The sequence below is a fragment of the Anolis sagrei genome, chromosome 2 (genome assembly GCF_037176765.1).
Source record: "Anolis sagrei isolate rAnoSag1 chromosome 2, rAnoSag1.mat, whole genome shotgun sequence".
Classification (NCBI taxonomy): domain Eukaryota; kingdom Metazoa; phylum Chordata; class Lepidosauria; order Squamata; family Dactyloidae; genus Anolis; species Anolis sagrei.
In genome coordinates this window covers 8902052-8918274 of record NC_090022.1, presented here as the reverse complement: position 1 = coordinate 8918274, position 16223 = coordinate 8902052, and the positions used below count along the sequence as shown (strand labels likewise).

Sequence of the window (16223 nt, the reverse complement as noted above, 5' to 3'; positions counted from 1 at the left end):
CCTTCTCCAGCCAGTGAGGCGCGCTTCCCTTCCTAGAGAGGCACCGGAAAAAGCTTTCTTTGGCGGCTGGGAGTACTGAGGTGGGGGAGTGGAGTTCCGCTTCCGGAAGGGAGTTAGTCCTCCGAGGGAAGGAACTGCAGGTGGGTCTGTCTTCTCTTTTCCCAAACGAGGCAGGAGTGCTTTGAGAATGCCTCTCTCCATTGCTATTTTACTCACTTACTTGTCCCAGGATGATGGTCCTCCAAGTGTAGTCTCCTAGGGGTGGGTCTGTGGGTGGTTGTGGAGCCCTATTCTTGGCCTGCATCTTCTCCCACAGTGAGGGCATCTGTTTCCAAGTGGAAGGTGGCCCCAGTCTTCTTGGCACGTTTCTCTCTTTCTCCCTCCATTCCTGCCTCTTCAAATTCTGCAGCACTGCTGGTCACAGCTGACCTCCAGCTGGAGCGCTCAAATGCCAGGCCTTCCCAGTTCTCAGTGTCTATGCCAGAGTTTTTAAGGTTGGCTTTGAGCCCATCCATGCAGTCATGCCGGCCACATGACCTTGGAGGTGTCTACGGACAGCCAGCTCTTCGGCTTAGAAATGGAGATGAGCACCACACTCGAGTCAGACACGACTGGACTTAATGTCAGGGGAAAACCTTTACCTTAACCTAAGTAATCTATTTGTTAAAATTTTCTGAATTTCCTATGGCATTATTTGAGCTGTCTCAGAGAAACCAGGGTCAGTTCTGCTACCGGCTGTCATTCTGATTTTAATGTCTTCTTCCTGCTTGTAATTATGGTGCTTCACTATGTTCTTGGGGACATAGTGAATCACTTCAAACTACAAGAAAGGAGATTCCAGCTGAACATTAGGAAGAACTTCCTGACTGTTAAAGCTGTTCAACAGTGGAACTCTCTGCCCTGGAGTGTGGTGGAGGCTCCATCTTTGGAGGCTTTTAAACAGAGGCTGGATGGCCATCTGTTGGGGGTGCTTTGAATGCAATTTTCCTGTTTCCTGGCTGAATGGGGTTGGACTGGATGGCCCACCAGGTCTCTCCTAACTCTAGGATTCTATTATTCTTTCTGAGCATGCCACTGAGATGTGTTGCCAGGAATAGTTTTGGATTCCTAAACTCATTCCGTTCAGCAGGGGGACTCTCTGCCCTGGAGTGTGGTGGAGGCTCCTTCTTTGGAAGCTTTTAAACAGAGGCTGGATGGCCATCTGTCAGGGGTGCTCTGAATGCAATATTCCTGCTTCTTGGCAGGGGGTTGGACTGGATGACCCATGAGGTCTCTTCCAACTCTTTGATTCTATGATTCTACATCCACTACAGTCATAGTGATATATTTTGGATCTACATTGGACCTAGTCTTCTTAAAGATAGCCTTGTTACCATATTTCTGATTTGTATATTGTATTCTGCCTTTGGTCCCTTATTAGGAGACAGATAGTAATAATAATAATAACAATAATACTTTATTTATACCCTGCCACCATCTCCCCAAGGGGACTTGGGGTGGCCCACATGAGGCCAAGCCCAGCAATACAATAAAGCAAAAATACAGCATAAAATACAATAATATAATGAAAATAACAATAAAAATGAATAAAAATAAAATACAAGAAGCAATACAGATAAACACCAGACAATATGCAATCACAGTAATTAGATCACGAAAATGGATTACAGTGGGCAGGGCTGGTTAAAAGATTAAAAGGTTAAAAACACTGGGTGAGACAGCAATGTAATGTGTCTGGACAGGGGAATCAGGGACGAAAGTAGGATATAATTGCACTAGAAGTAGAGTAAAGTGCTTCCGAGGGCATTTTATGCAGGGTTTGGTCAAGGTCAGGGATTATTGTTCATTCCTTGAAGGCACACTGGAACAGCCAAGTTTTCAGACTCTTCCTAAAGATTGCCAGGGTGGAGGCTTGCCTAATTTCTCTGGGGAGTGAGTTCCAGGGCCGAGGGGCCACCACTAGCTTCAGCCTGGCCTTTTTAAACTGTCTTGACCCTTTTTCCTCGCCCTAACAAATAGCCATGAAGAACAGGCAGGATTATTTTTAATATATATGTGTGTTGTGACATTTTTATGCTTATGTTGTTTTGTTACTTTTATGCTTATATTGTCTACTCTGTATGTTTTGGTGGTGTTACTTGGAAACCGCCCTGAGTCCCCTCGGGGAGATAGAGAGGTATATTGGCGGGAACAAGGGACAGACCCAGATGGTGAAGCTGGGAGACGCCTGCTCTGAACCCTGGCCTTTGACCTGTGGGGTCCCGCAAGGCTCCATTCTGTCACCCATGCTTTTCAACATCTACATGAAACCGCTGGGAGAGGTCATCCGGAGTTTTGGAGTTGGATGCCATCTTTATGCGGATGACACACAACTCTACTACTCCTTTCCACCTAATTCCAAGGAGGCTTCTCGGGTGCTGGACGAGTGCCTGGCCGCTGTGTCAATCTGGATGAGGAAGAGCAAGCTGAAGATCAATCCCGACAAGACAGAGGTCCTCCTGGTCGATCGTAAACCGGACCGGGGTATAGGGTGGCTACCTGTGCTGGACGGGGTTACACTCCCCCTGAAGCCACAGGTCCGCAGTTTGGGTGTCCTCCTGGATTCTTCGCTCACACTTGAGGCTCAGGTGTCGGCGGTATCTGGGAGGGCCTTTGCACAATTGAGACTTGTGCGCCAACTGCGACCGTACCTCGTGAAGGCTGATCTGGCCGGGGTGGTCCACGCCTTGGTCACCTCTAGAATGGATTACTGCAATGCGCTCTACGTGGGGCTGCCCTTGAAGATGGCTCGGAAACTTCAATTGGTCCAGCGGGCAGCAGCTAGGATGCTAACTGGAGCTCATTATCAAGAGAGGTCTACCCCTCTGTTTAAGGAGCTCCACTGGCTGCCATTTATTTTCCGAGCCCAATTCAAGGTGCAGGTGCTCACCTACAAAGCCCTGAACGGTTTGGGACCACCCTACTTGCGTGACCGCATCTCCATCTACGAACCCACACGCTCGCTCCGGTCATCTGGGGAGGCCCTGCTCGTGATCCCACCTACGTCGCAAGCGCGCTTGGTGGGGACATGGGACAGGGCTTTCTCTGTGGCGGCCCCCCAACTTTGGAATGCCCTTCCAAAAGAGCTTCGTCAGGCCCCTACTCTAGCAGTTTTCAGAAGGAACCTAAAAACTTGGCTGTTCCGATGTGCCTTCGCAGATTAGGAATCCCCCATCCCAAGTCCTAGAAGCATTTTAGCACAACCAATGTTGCTGCACACCGCACTTTTAATCCTACGTTCCTCCTGCCATCTCAGCACTTTTAACCCCTGTACCCCATTGCGCCGGCCGAACCAGTTTTAATAGTGTCTTGATGTATTGATGTATTGTCATTGTTGTTATTTTGCTTAATTGTTTTGATTTGCTTTGTTTATTGTTGTGTTATGTTTTTCTATTGTATTGTGTTTTGAGGCTTCGGCCCGTGTAAGCCGCATCGAGTCCTTCGGGAGATGCTAGCGCGGTACAAATAAAGTTAATAATAATAATAATAATAATAAATAAATAAAGTTTATTATTATTATTATTATTATTATTATTATTATTCTAGCCATCCCCTGCCATGCATTGCTGTGGCCCACATGGGGGTTCTGTGTGGGAGGTTTGGTCCAATTCTATCGTGGGTGGAGTTCAGAATGTTCTGTGATTGAAGGTGAACTATAAATCCCAGCAACTACAACTCCCAAATGTCAAGATTCTATTTTCTCCAAACTCCACCGGTGTTCACATTTGGGCATATTGAGTATTTGTGTGGAGTTTGGTCCAGATCCATCATTGTTTGACTCCACAGTGACCTCTGGATGTAGGTGAACTACAACTCCAAAACCATTTTGTTGGTCATGGGAGAACTGTGTGCCAAGTTTGGTTCAATTCCATTGTTGGTGGGGTTCAGAATGCTCTTTGATTGTAGGTGAACTATAAATCCCAGCCACTACAAATCCCAAATGACAAAATCAGTTTGTTTGGTTTTTTTTTGTTTTTTTGAGTGAAGGACACACATTGGATTGTTAGGTGTCTTGTGTCCAAATTTGGTATCAATTCGTCCAGTGGTTTTTGATTTCTGTTAATCCCACAAATGAACATTACATTTTTATTTATATAGATATAGATTCTAAGATTATGTATTATCTCTTTCTCTCTCACACACACACAGAGGGATAAAGAAAGAGGGAGAAGATATGTGTGTGTATTAATATCAGGTACTGCTGCCGCATTTCTGAGGTCACTCCCGGAGAGGGAGAGAGGGAAGCACCTCGGCCTCACCTGCAGGTCTCTCTGCCTCTCCCATTGGAAAGAGCAGCCCCTCGGCCTCAGGTAGTGGAAGGCCTTCCGTGGGAGCTGTGCGGCCAGAGATGGGTGGGAGAGGCTGCAGTGGCAGAGGCCCCACCACCTGCCCCCATAGGGCCTGGCTGGAAAAGGATGGGGAGGGATTCACAAAGGAAGAGAGAGAGCAAAGGAAGGGCCAAGAAATTGAGAAGAACACGGGTGATGCTTTTGGTCTTTGGGAAGGGGAGGATCCCTCTCATAGAATCAAAGAGTTGGAAGAGGCCTCTTGGGCCATCTAGTCCCACCCCCTGCCAAGAAGCAGGAATATTGCATTCAAAGCACCCCTGACAGATGGCCATACAGCCTCTGTTTAAAAGCTTCCAAAGAAGGAGCCTCCACCACACTCCGGGGCAGAGAGTTCCACTGCTGAACAGCTCTCACAGTCAGGAAGTTCTTCCTCATGTTCAGATGGAATCTCCTTTCTTGTAGTTTGAAGCCATTGTTCCATAGCGTCCTAGTCTCCAAGGAAGCAGAAAACAAGCTTGCTCCCTCCTCCCTGTGGCTTCCTCTCACATATTTATACATGGCCCTCATCATGTCTCCTCTCAGCCTTCTCTTCTTCAGGCTAAATATGCCCAGCTCCTTAAGCCGCTCCTCATAGGGCTTGTTCTCCAGACCCTTGATCATTTTAGTCGCCCTCCTCTGGACACATTCCAGCTTGTCAGTATCTCTCTTGAATTGTGGTGCTCAGAATTGGACACAATATTCCAGGTGTGGTCTAACCAAGGCAGAATAGAGGGGTAGCATGACTTCCCTAGATCCCCCTGAATCTTTTCTCTCCAGATGCAGAAGCCGGTCAACAATTCAACATTCAGGACAAAACGTTATCCCTCCTCAACAGCATTAATTGAGCTCATTTATCTTGTTTTATTTGCAGGCCCCACCAGTTCTCTTAGTCCTCCCACTTTGAGTATGATTTGAGAGAAGAGATGAACACATTTTGATCCACTTTGAAGGCAGCCTAGAAGCGCAGAACAAAGATGGAAGGGCCAGAGCCAGCTGTCGCCCAGTCAGTAGGATTTTCTTCTGCTGTTGAGGCAGAGAACAATACAGCATTATTGGAGGACCCTTGGCGGAAAGACCGGGAGAGCAGTCTGCTCCATTCAGACCTTCAGCGCCAACTCTTCAGACAATTCTCCTATAATGAGGCTGCAGGACCCCGAGAGGCCTGCAGCCGCCTCCACTCTCTCTGCTTCCTGTGGCTGAAGCCCGAGCGACACTCCAAGGCGGAGATGCTGGACCTGGTGATCCTGGAGCAGTTCCTAGCCGTCCTTCCTGCGGAGATGGAGTGCTGGGTGAGGGAATGTGGGGCAGAGACCAGTTCCCAGGCCGTGGCCTTGGCTGAAGGATTCCTCCTGAGTCAGGAAGAGGAGAGGAAGCAGGAGCAGCCTCAGGTGTGTGTGTGTGAGAGGTTCCTCTTGTAATTTCAAGGAACCAAGAATAATTATTTTGCAGGATAATGTAACACTCTTCTGTACCCCTCAGGCCGGGATTATTGCACTAAGTGTCAGGTAGCTAATTTTAAGAATAATGTAAACAAATTAGAACAATTTCAGAGAACCCTTAGGAAAGAAAGACCCAGGTGTGTTCAACCTCAAAAAGAGACATGAGGTGCCATGACAGCCCCATTTGCATCACCCAAGGGCTCTCACGGAGAGGAGTGGGGAGTCATCTCCGTTCCCCAGGGTGGGATAACCAGGTATTAAAATTATAGGATGGTAAACTTTGAGGATTAAAAGGAATGTATTGGGAATTCCAGTGGTGTGTATTTCAGAGGAAGCAACTGCCTGAACCACTTCTGAATATTCTTTCCCTAGGAAACTCTATTATTTGCAGTTAGAGATAACTCAACCGGGACCTGAAAGCACAGCTATACAGACTTAGGTTACTCAGCCCGAGAGCCCCTCTAGAGTAGCCCCAAATTACAAGCCCAGGATTACGTAAAGTACTTCCTTCATCTTAGCAGTAACTGAGTCTTGAATCAGAGTGCAATGCCTAAACAAAGGCAGAATTCCCACCCCAAAATCAAGGAAAGGCAGATTCTTCTGCAGAATGAAGAAAACTAGTCTTGGATCCCAACCACAATCCCAGCAGTCTGGAACAGGTTGCAGAAAGAGAGCCCTCCCTCCTTTTCTAATCTGTCTTTTCCCTTGTGATCCATACTGCTTGTTCAGGTGGAGGACCCTTTTCCAGATGAGACCAGTCAGGTGGAGGATTCAGACATTTGCGTCGTCCAGATTGGAGAAGACGGAGATTATATTACAGTTGGTAAGGGATGGGCAGTTTTCCTTCTTGCTTGTTCACCTCCTTTTGAGTAGACCCGAAATGTCTGAGCTGTGCGGACTGAAAAAAAAAGTGGGGAGCCTGGGAGATTAAGAAGACATTTCTTTACAATATTTATTTGTGCCACTTTCAAAGTTACTTGATTTCCTTTGCTTCTCTCTGGATGTTTATTTATTTATTTTATTTATTTATTTACTTTGCTTATATACCGCTGTATCTCAAGCCCGAAGGCGACTCACAGCGGTTCACAAACAGTAAAAACAGTAGAAACAGCAGTGGTTCCATACAACATATAACAATTGACTTAACACATTATCCATAAATTAACAATAAGCAATTACAATGCACAATTATTACAAAAACAACCGTACCCAATCTTCTCATCATCCAAGCGTAGTCCAGGTTCGTCGTCCATTGTTCCATTCCTATGTTCCATTACCAGATTGCACTAAATTACTCAAACGCCTGCACAAACATCCAGGTCTTCACCTTTTTGCAAAATACCATTAGAGATGGTGCTAGTCTAATGTCTGTAGGAAGGGCGTTCCACAGCCGAGGAGCAACCACCGAGAAGGCCCTATCTCTCGTGCCCGCCAGCCGAGCTTGAGAAGCAGGCGGGATCGAGAGCAGGGTCTCCCCGGAAGATCTCAAAGTCCTGGTGGGTTCATAGGCAGAGATGCGGTCGGATAGGTAGCTTGGGCCGGAACCATTTGTGATGATGAATATGCTCTTTGCTAAACTGACACAAATACAGAAACTAATACAGTCAACCCTCTATATTTGCTGGGATTAGGTTGCAACACCCCTAAAACAAAATAGTCCACACTAAAGACCTGCAACCCAAATCCAAGGAGAGAGTTTGAAAGAGGGCCATGGGGCAAGTGGAGGGTGGCAGGCTTCTGAGGGAAGCAACTGTGGTGCAGCCTGGAAAAGGGACCGGTCTCACGCTCCCTGATGTCATTCCTCTCTTTCACAGGTAGTGAAACATGGCCAAATGACAGTAGCACAACTTTTCCTGATTCTTTCCTAAGAGGAGATTCTGTGGAACCAGATCAGGTAGGCAGCGGGATCCCTGGAAGGGAGGGGAAGCCCAGGCCCTTCCCTTGAATATTGCCCTGACTCTAAATGAACCTCTTTCTTCTACATTCCTTCCATACAAGTTGTTTTCAATGAATTACTTATTGAAAGATGGAAATCACAAAGGGCTTGGGATTATTCTACAACCTGGGTAGCTTTTTCTCCTCGCAGATGACATTTTTTTTTCCCTTCAGGTGACTTTTGAAGACGTGTCTGTGGATTTCTCGGAGGAGGAGTGGGCCCTCTTGGATCCAAGCCAAAAAGCCTTGCACCAGCAAATCACGGAGGAGAATTTAGGGATCGTGTCATCTCTGGGTAAAGCTCCATTATGCTTGTAGTTAACCAAATCAGTTTACAAGTTCTAAAAATTATCCAATATTTCAGGTCTTCACTTGTGTCTTAAATTCCGACAGCTGATCGAGCTGTCAGAGCTCTTCTGACAGGTCATTCCACAGTCTTGGGGCAGCCAGTTAAAAGGCCCTCTGGATGGCAGCTGCCAATCGGTTCTGGCAGGCTGAAGCAGACACCCCCCCTGAGGACTTAAGTGTTTGGGGCGGATTGTAAGGGAGAAAGCGATCCTGAGGTAACCTGGACCCAAACCATGTAGGGGGCAAAAACACAACAATTTGTACTTTGCCCAGAAACTAATTGGCAGCCAGTGGAGTGACTTTGGGATATGTGTGATATGTTCAGTCCTGGAATCAGGCTGCTGTATTTCGAAGCAACTGGAGTATCTGCACTTTGTACAAATATAGTCCAATGTAAAGCTCATTTCAAAAGTTCCACCATGAGGTTACCAGTGCATGCACTAACATCTTAAGGTCCTCTAGAATCATATAATCATATTGTGTAAATGCTATTTTAAATTGTAAGTCGCTCGGAACGACTAATTAAGAAATAAAGTGAAGTGAAGAATCATAACCTAACTCTAAACCTAGGAAGGGGTGCAGCTGGCATATCAGCTGAAGCTGGTAGTCAGCACTCCTGACCGTTCCTTCTACCTGGGCTGACATTTGGAGAGATGGATCCAGGAGCATTCCTAAGGACTCTTGATGGAAAGCATCTCTGTTTTGTTTGTATTCAGTTTCAATTTGTTTTTCCTCATCCAGCCCTTTATCTCCTCCAGACATTCATTCAGAGGAAACACACTATTCTTTGCTGAATCTCTTTGTGAAGGCATGGAGAAATATATTTGGGTGTCATCAGCATACTGATAACGCCACACCCCATGCCTACAGATGATCATTCCCAAGAGCTTCATGTAAATACTAAAGACCATTGGGGATAAAATGGCACCTTGTGGGAGACCAGATAACACAATTATGACTTGTGTGCTCTCTATAGCCAGCCCTAGTTAACAGTCTGACTCCAGCTCTTTGGGCCAATCTTCAAAGGCTGCCCCAGGTAGAGTCTATTATAATAATCCAAATGGGAGGTAACTAAGGCATGCACCACTATGGGCAGATCTGACTTCTCAAGGAACAGGTGGAGTTGGTGCACAAATTTAAAATGTACAAGACACTCCTGGCCACACATGAAACCCAGGCCTCCAGATTCCATGCCAAGTCCAGGAAGTACTCCCAAACTGAGGACCCATGTCTTTAGTGGTAATGTAACTCATACTGCACAGGCTGATTCCCTATTTCCTGATCTGCCTTCTGACTGACCAGTAGCACAATCTATATTAAGTTTCAATTTACCCTTCTCCAGCCCATTACAACATTGCTAAAACGCAAAATCAAAACACTCTGTAAAATACACATATTTAAATATTTTTCCATAAAATACATATTTAAATACACAAAATAAAAGTTAGACATAGAATTGAAGTTTAAAATTCATAATTAGAACTGTTTGAGTAGGCCTGCCGGAAAAGAGAGGTCTTTACTTGCATCTTAAATTTGAACAGCCAATCTGCTTGTCGGAGCTCTACTGGCAGGTCGTTCCACAGTCTTGGGGTGGCTGATGAACAGTTGCCAGTGAGGTTCTGGCAGGCTGGAGCAGATGTCCCCCAGAGGACATCAGTGTTTGGGGCAGATGGTATGGGAGAAGGCAATCCTGTAGGTAATGTGGACCCAAGCCATGTAGGGCTTTAAAGGTAAAACTCCCAACAATTTGTACTTTGCTCGGAAACTATTTGGCAGCCAGTGGAGTGACTTTAGGATATGTGCGATATCTTCAGTCCTGGATATTCCTGTAATCAATCAGGCTGTCTTATTTTGAAACAACTGGAGTTTCTGAACTTTGTACAAAAATAGCCAAGTCCAGGGAGTACCCTTCCCCAACTGCGGACCTGTGTCTTCAGTGGCAACACAACCCCATCCATCCCAGGCTGAATCCCTATTCTCTTATCTGCCTATTCCCTTATCTGACCAGTAGCACCTCAGTCTACTCTGGATTGATTTTGCCCCCTCCAGCCCATTACTGGTGAGAGACATTGGTTTAGTTGGAAAGGAGGGGTAGAGCTTGGTGTCATCTACATATAGATGTCACGGCACTCCAAAACTCTGAATGAGCTCTCCTGAATATATGTTAATTTCATAGGGGGCAAAACACGTGTGCAGGGGATCTCACAGGCAATGGGCAAGGGATTCAACAGGAATCCCTCAGCAGCACTTTCTGGGTTTGCCTCTCCAGGAAGGAACAGAAACATTGTAAAATGCCTCCAATTCCCATCTAGAAAAGCAATCCAGAAGGGTAGTGTCATTGATGATATTGAGAAGTGCTCAAATGTTCAGTGGAATCAATAGGGACACATTTTCTACTTCTGTCTGGGTCCCTCTGTAGGCCGCCAACCAAGGTTACTAAAGCAGTCTGTCTCATAAGGGTGGATTGAACCACTGTAATTCGGCCTTTCTCTTTTCCTGCAGAACATTATTGTCTTTTCCAGTGAGGTGCAGGATGTCATGTTTATGTCCACAGTAGGATGGCCTCGGTTTCACCCCTTCAACTCTCTAGGACAATTTAGTTAATCAGGTTCCCTCCCATCCATGCTGTCTCCAGCCTCCAGGAGACAGCAGGGTTGAATGCACCAGGCACTGAAGATTAAGTGAATCAACGTGCATGCACCCCCTTTCTTCCTCTATATATTCACCTATTTTCATCTTGGGGGCAAAAGCCTCAAGAGAAGTAGTCTTTAAAAAATGTAGCCAGTATTTTCAGTTGGTCCATGAAGTGTTAATGTACTGATGCTGAAGTAAAAAAAAAAAAAAGTACAAGGGCACTTTTTAAAACAGGCTTAGGGGTAAAATGGGAGAAATAACTTTTAATAGTATAAGTGTCAGGAGCTGATTTCTGCTGTTCAGGAAGTCGCCCTAAATCCTCTCCATGACAGCTCAGGGTCAGCAGGGGGTGTCGGTGGAACGATTTCAGAGCAGCTGAATGGACTAACTTTTCTTATGTGAAAAAACTGATAAGGATGTTGGAGGTGTGGAGTGAGATTGGGAGGAACAGAGGGGTGTTAGCCAAAACTGCCATTAGTGATTTTTTTTCTTGAGCTGTAGAGATCTGAGTAATAAAGCCAAATCTGAGTAATAAAGCTCTACGTGGGGCTGCCCTTGAAGACGGCTCGGAAACTTCAATTGGTCCAGCGGGCAGCGGCTAGGATGCTAACTGGGGCTCATTATCAAGAGAGGTCTACCCCTCTGTTTAAGGAGCTCCATTGGCTGCCATTTATTTTCCGAGCCCAATTCAAGGTGCAGGTGCTTACCTACAAAGCCCTAAACGGTTTGGGACCACCCTTCCTGCGCGACCGCATCTCCATCTACGAGCCCACACGCTCACTTCGATCATCTGGGGAGGCCCTGCTCGTGATCCCATCCACGTCGCAAGCGCGCTTGGTGGGGACACGGGACAGGGCTTTCTCTGTGGCGGCCCCCCGACTTTGGAACGCCCTTCCAAAAGATCTCCGACAGGCCCCTACCTTAGCAGTTTTCAGAAGGAATTTAAAAACTTGGCTGTTCCGCTGTGCCTTCTCAGAATAGGAACCCCCATCCCAAGCCATAGTAGCACTTTAGCACAACTAATGTCGCTGCACACCGCACTTTTATCCTACGTTCCTCCTACCATTTCAGCACTTTTAACCCTGTACCCCATTGCACCGGCCGAGCCAGTTTTAAATAATGTCTTGATGTATTGCCATTGTTGTCGTTTTGCTTAATTGTTTTGATTTGCTTTGTTTATTGTTGTGTTACATTTTTTATTGTATTGTGTTTTGAGGCTTCGGCCTGTGTAAGCCGCATCGAGTCCTTCGGGAGATGCTAGCGGGGTACAAATAAAGTTAATAATAATAATAATAATAAATCCAAAAGACTTGTGAGTGGCTCAAGTTGGAAACTAGATCCTGCAGGGAGTTACAAAACAGAAAGAGAATGTCAAACTCCAGATCTTTGGGTCTTCATTCAATGCTTTTTAAAATGGCAACTTTTTTTCGGGCTTCTGATCTGAATTTGGATGTTTGTTCTGCTGCCTGATGCCATGAAGTTAAGTTCACCTACTTTTGTGGCATAAGGCAGAACAAGGGTTTTTACTTTCTTGTGCCAGAAGTACAAGGGATTCCAGAGAAACGAGGGCTAAAGAAAACAGCTCTATTTTCCCCAGCCCTGGTTGAGTTATGATTTACTTTGAGGCTTATATCTTGGTATAATATTTAGAGCAAAGACAAAATATGTTTTTCTCCCGTGCTGGAAAGGGCTATGGGAAAGTGCTGTCTCGACTAAATGCATTTTGTAATTTGTATACTTTTTAACTTTAATCTAATATAATCTTTTCATTTCAACACTTTGTTTTCCAACCATGTAAACAGAGGAGACACAATTTAAATATTTGGAAGATGAAATGAAATTCAGTTGGAAGGAAGCACTCACCTTTTGTCAAGAAACTCACACAAGAGATAAACCATTTAAATGCTTGGAGTGTGGAAAGAACTTCCATAAGAAGGCATTCCTTGTTCGTCACCAGGCAATTCACACAGGAGAGAAACCATTTAAATGCTTGGAGTGTGGGAAGAACTTCTGTCAGAAATCAGACCTAGTTCGTCATCAGTCAACTCACAAAGGAGAAAAGCCATTTCAATGTTTGGAATGTGGAAAGAACTTCAGTGAAAAGAGAAACCTTATTTATCACCAGGCAATTCACACAGGAGAGAAGCCATTTAAATGCTTGCAATGCGAAAAGAGCTTCAGTCGCAAGAACGTCCTTATTCATCATCAGGCAACTCACATAGTAGTGAAGCCATTTAAATGCTTGGAGTGTGGAATGACCTTCACTTATAAGGGAAGCCTGGTTCGTCACCAGGCATCTCATACAATAGAAAAGCCATTTAAATGCTTGCAGTGTGAAAAGAGCTTCAGTCACAAGAGAAACCTTAACTGTCACCAGGCAACTCACACAGGAGAGAAGCCATTTAAATGCATGCAGTGTGAAAAGAGCTTCACTCGAAAGAGATACCTTTTTTTTCACCAGGCATCTCACACAGGAGATAAGCCATTTAAATGCTTGCAGTGTGAAAAGAGCTTCAGTGAAAAGAGAAATCTTATTAGTCACCAGGAAACTCACACAGGAGAAAGACCATTTAAATGCTTACAGTGTGAAAAGAGCTTCGTTCGAAAGAGAAACCTTATTTATCACCAGGCAATTCACACAGGAGAGAGACCATTTAAATGCTCAGAGTGTGGAAAGAGCTTCAGTCAGAAGGGAGGCCTTGTTTGTCATCATTCAACTCATATAAAAGAAAAGCTATTTGAATGCTTGCAGTGTGGAAAGAGCTTTAGTCGAAAAACACACCTTGTTCGCCACCAGAAAACTCACGCGGCAGAAAAGCCATTTAAATGCTTGCAGTGTGAAAAGAGCTTCAGTGAAAGGAGATACTTTATTTCTCACCAGGCAACTCACACAGGAGAAAAGCCATTTAAATGCTCAGAATGTGAAAAGAGCTTCTGTCGGAAATCATACCTTGTTCGTCATCAGGCAACCCACAGCGGAGAAAAGCTGAAGTCTGGAACCACAGACAGTTGGAAGAGACCTTGTGGGCCATCCAGTCCAACCCCCTGTCAAGAAGCAGTGGGTTGGTCTGAGCCAAGAAGCATGGCGTTGGAAAGAGCTTCCATTGAAATGCAAGCCTTAATTGTCAACCCACACGGAGGAAATAATCAACCTGTGGGGTAGAGGCACGTTCACTAATTTTAAGACAGAGAGGGCACGGATCTTTGTCATAAAAACACTGAATTAAAAAGCCGTGGCTTTTGGGGAAAGTAATAACCTGAACAATTTTCTTAGATGAAATACCTCATTAAGCATAAGTGATAAAATTTGAGCTAAAGTAAGGATATTTCAGGGTTTTTTTTACTCCATTCATGCAAACTATTTACTGCAAATGTTTCCTATCATGTATATTCAGGATTAAAAATACATTTAATTGAAATGTTTGATGAGAAGTGTGGGAATGGGTTCGATTAATGACTGACAGCAATGTGTATCATGTAATTCTATGTATGTGGGACTGGGTTTTGTTTTTAATGAAATACCTAATAAAGCATAACATATAAATAATAGAAAATCTATTACAGATGTTTGTGTCTGCATATATTCCATCTCCAAAAACACAAGGTGTTTCTTAAAATATGTAGGTCAGAGTAAATCTAGTTTATCCTGAAGAAAAGGTGTTTGTAGAATCCTGAGTTTATTCTGTATGTTTTGATATGAACTAAATAATTTTGCACTGAGTCTATTTGCTAAAGTCTAAAGGAAAGAAGGAAATGATTAACAATTACCAGAGCTGCCTCCATTAATCCCCATGTTAAATTCCTGGCAGAATCTGAATGATTAATAGTCTAGCTTGCTGTTGACCTATGCAGCTTGAAAGACAGTTGCATCTGTCAAGTAGGAAATTTAGGTACCACTATATGCGGGGAGGCTAATTTAACTAATTTACAACACCATAAAAAACCTTCCAGCAGCGTGCGTAAGAATGAGGAAGTACTCCATCAAGACTTGGTGTCACAAGTGGACAGTGAAGCAGCAGCTCCCCCTGTGGCCGGAATCGAGCATACCCTCATGAAGCTGGAATGTTAAATTGCCTCTGTGTCTGTCTATATATGTTGTATGTCTAATAGCACTGAAAGCCATGTATATGTGCATTGTAATCCGCCCTGAGTCCCCACGGGGTGAGAAGAGCAGAATATAAATACTGGAAATAAATACATAAATAAGGTTATTCCCACTTAGAATTTCTCTTGTCCTTTAAAGCAACCTTCCTCAACTTTGATCTTTTCTTCAGACATACTAGAAAACAATCAGTTAAGATTTTCCAAGGGACATTGGCAATTTAACATAGAATCATAGAATCAAAGAGTTGGAAGAGACCTCATGGGCCATCCAGTCCAACCCCATTCTGCCAAGAAGCAGGAATATTGCATTCAAATCACCCCTGACAGATGGCCATCCAGCCTCTGCTTAAAAGCTTCCAAAGAAGGAGCCTCCACCACACTCCGGGGCAGAGAGTTCCACTGCTGAACGGCTCTCACAGTCAGGAAGTTCTTCCTCATGTTCAGATGGAATCTCCTCTCTTGTAGTTTGAAGCCATTGTTCCGCGTCCTAGTCTCCAAGGAAGCAGAAAACAAGCTTGCTCCCTCCTCCCTGTGGCTTCCTCTCACATATTTATACATGGCTATCATATCTCCTCTCAGCCTTCTCTTCTTCAGGCTAAACATGCCCAGTTCCCTAAGCCGCTCCTCATAGGGCTTGTTCTCCAGACCCTTGATCATTTTAGTCGCCCTCCTCTGGACACATTCCAACATGACTAGATACTGTCATATTAGGAAAGACTGTCCTACAGTATTGGATTAGTGCAACTAAGCTTTTGTGAATTCTTGGCAGGTGGAAGGTCAGGATGGGGTGCTCTAGGGCCAAGTGGAGCCGAAGAAAATAATTCCACCAAATGACTTATCCCGTGTATATGTCAATTACATTGAATCATAGACTAATAGAGTTGGATGAGGCCACATGGGTTGGATGAGGCCATCCAGTTCAACCCCCTTCTGCCATGCAGGAAAAGCACAATCAAAGCAGCCCCAACAGATGGCCACTCAGTCTCTGTTTGAAAGCATCAAACAGTTCCATCTTGTCTGCTGCATATGTCATCAGTTGGGGGGCCCTCCCCCAGCACCAACTGCTGCTCTGGGCCAGAGTGAAGAGAGAGGCGGGCAGAAGACAGTTCCACCTTGTCTCCTGTGCTATGCTAATGATATAATATAATGTAATGTAATATTTATTTATTTATGTATGTATTTATTTACTTTGCTAATATACCGCTGTTCTCAGCCCGGGGGCCACTCACAGCGGTGTACAACATAGAAGAACAAGGTTCAAAATTCAAGACACAATCTAAAAGTCAATCTAGCAATAACCAAAAACATCATCATCAAAAACATCAACAATATCAATAATACAAAAAGCCATTCACGTCGTCTCATCGTTAATCCACAATCCAGTATCATTTTCCGT

General features: G+C 44.7%; 1 pseudogene; it reads left to right on the top strand.

The window, feature by feature from the left end:
• Positions 1 to 79: 79 nt before the first annotated feature.
• Positions 80 to 16223, top strand: part of LOC132762807 (zinc finger protein 84-like) — a 32989-nt pseudogene continuing 16845 nt past the window's right edge.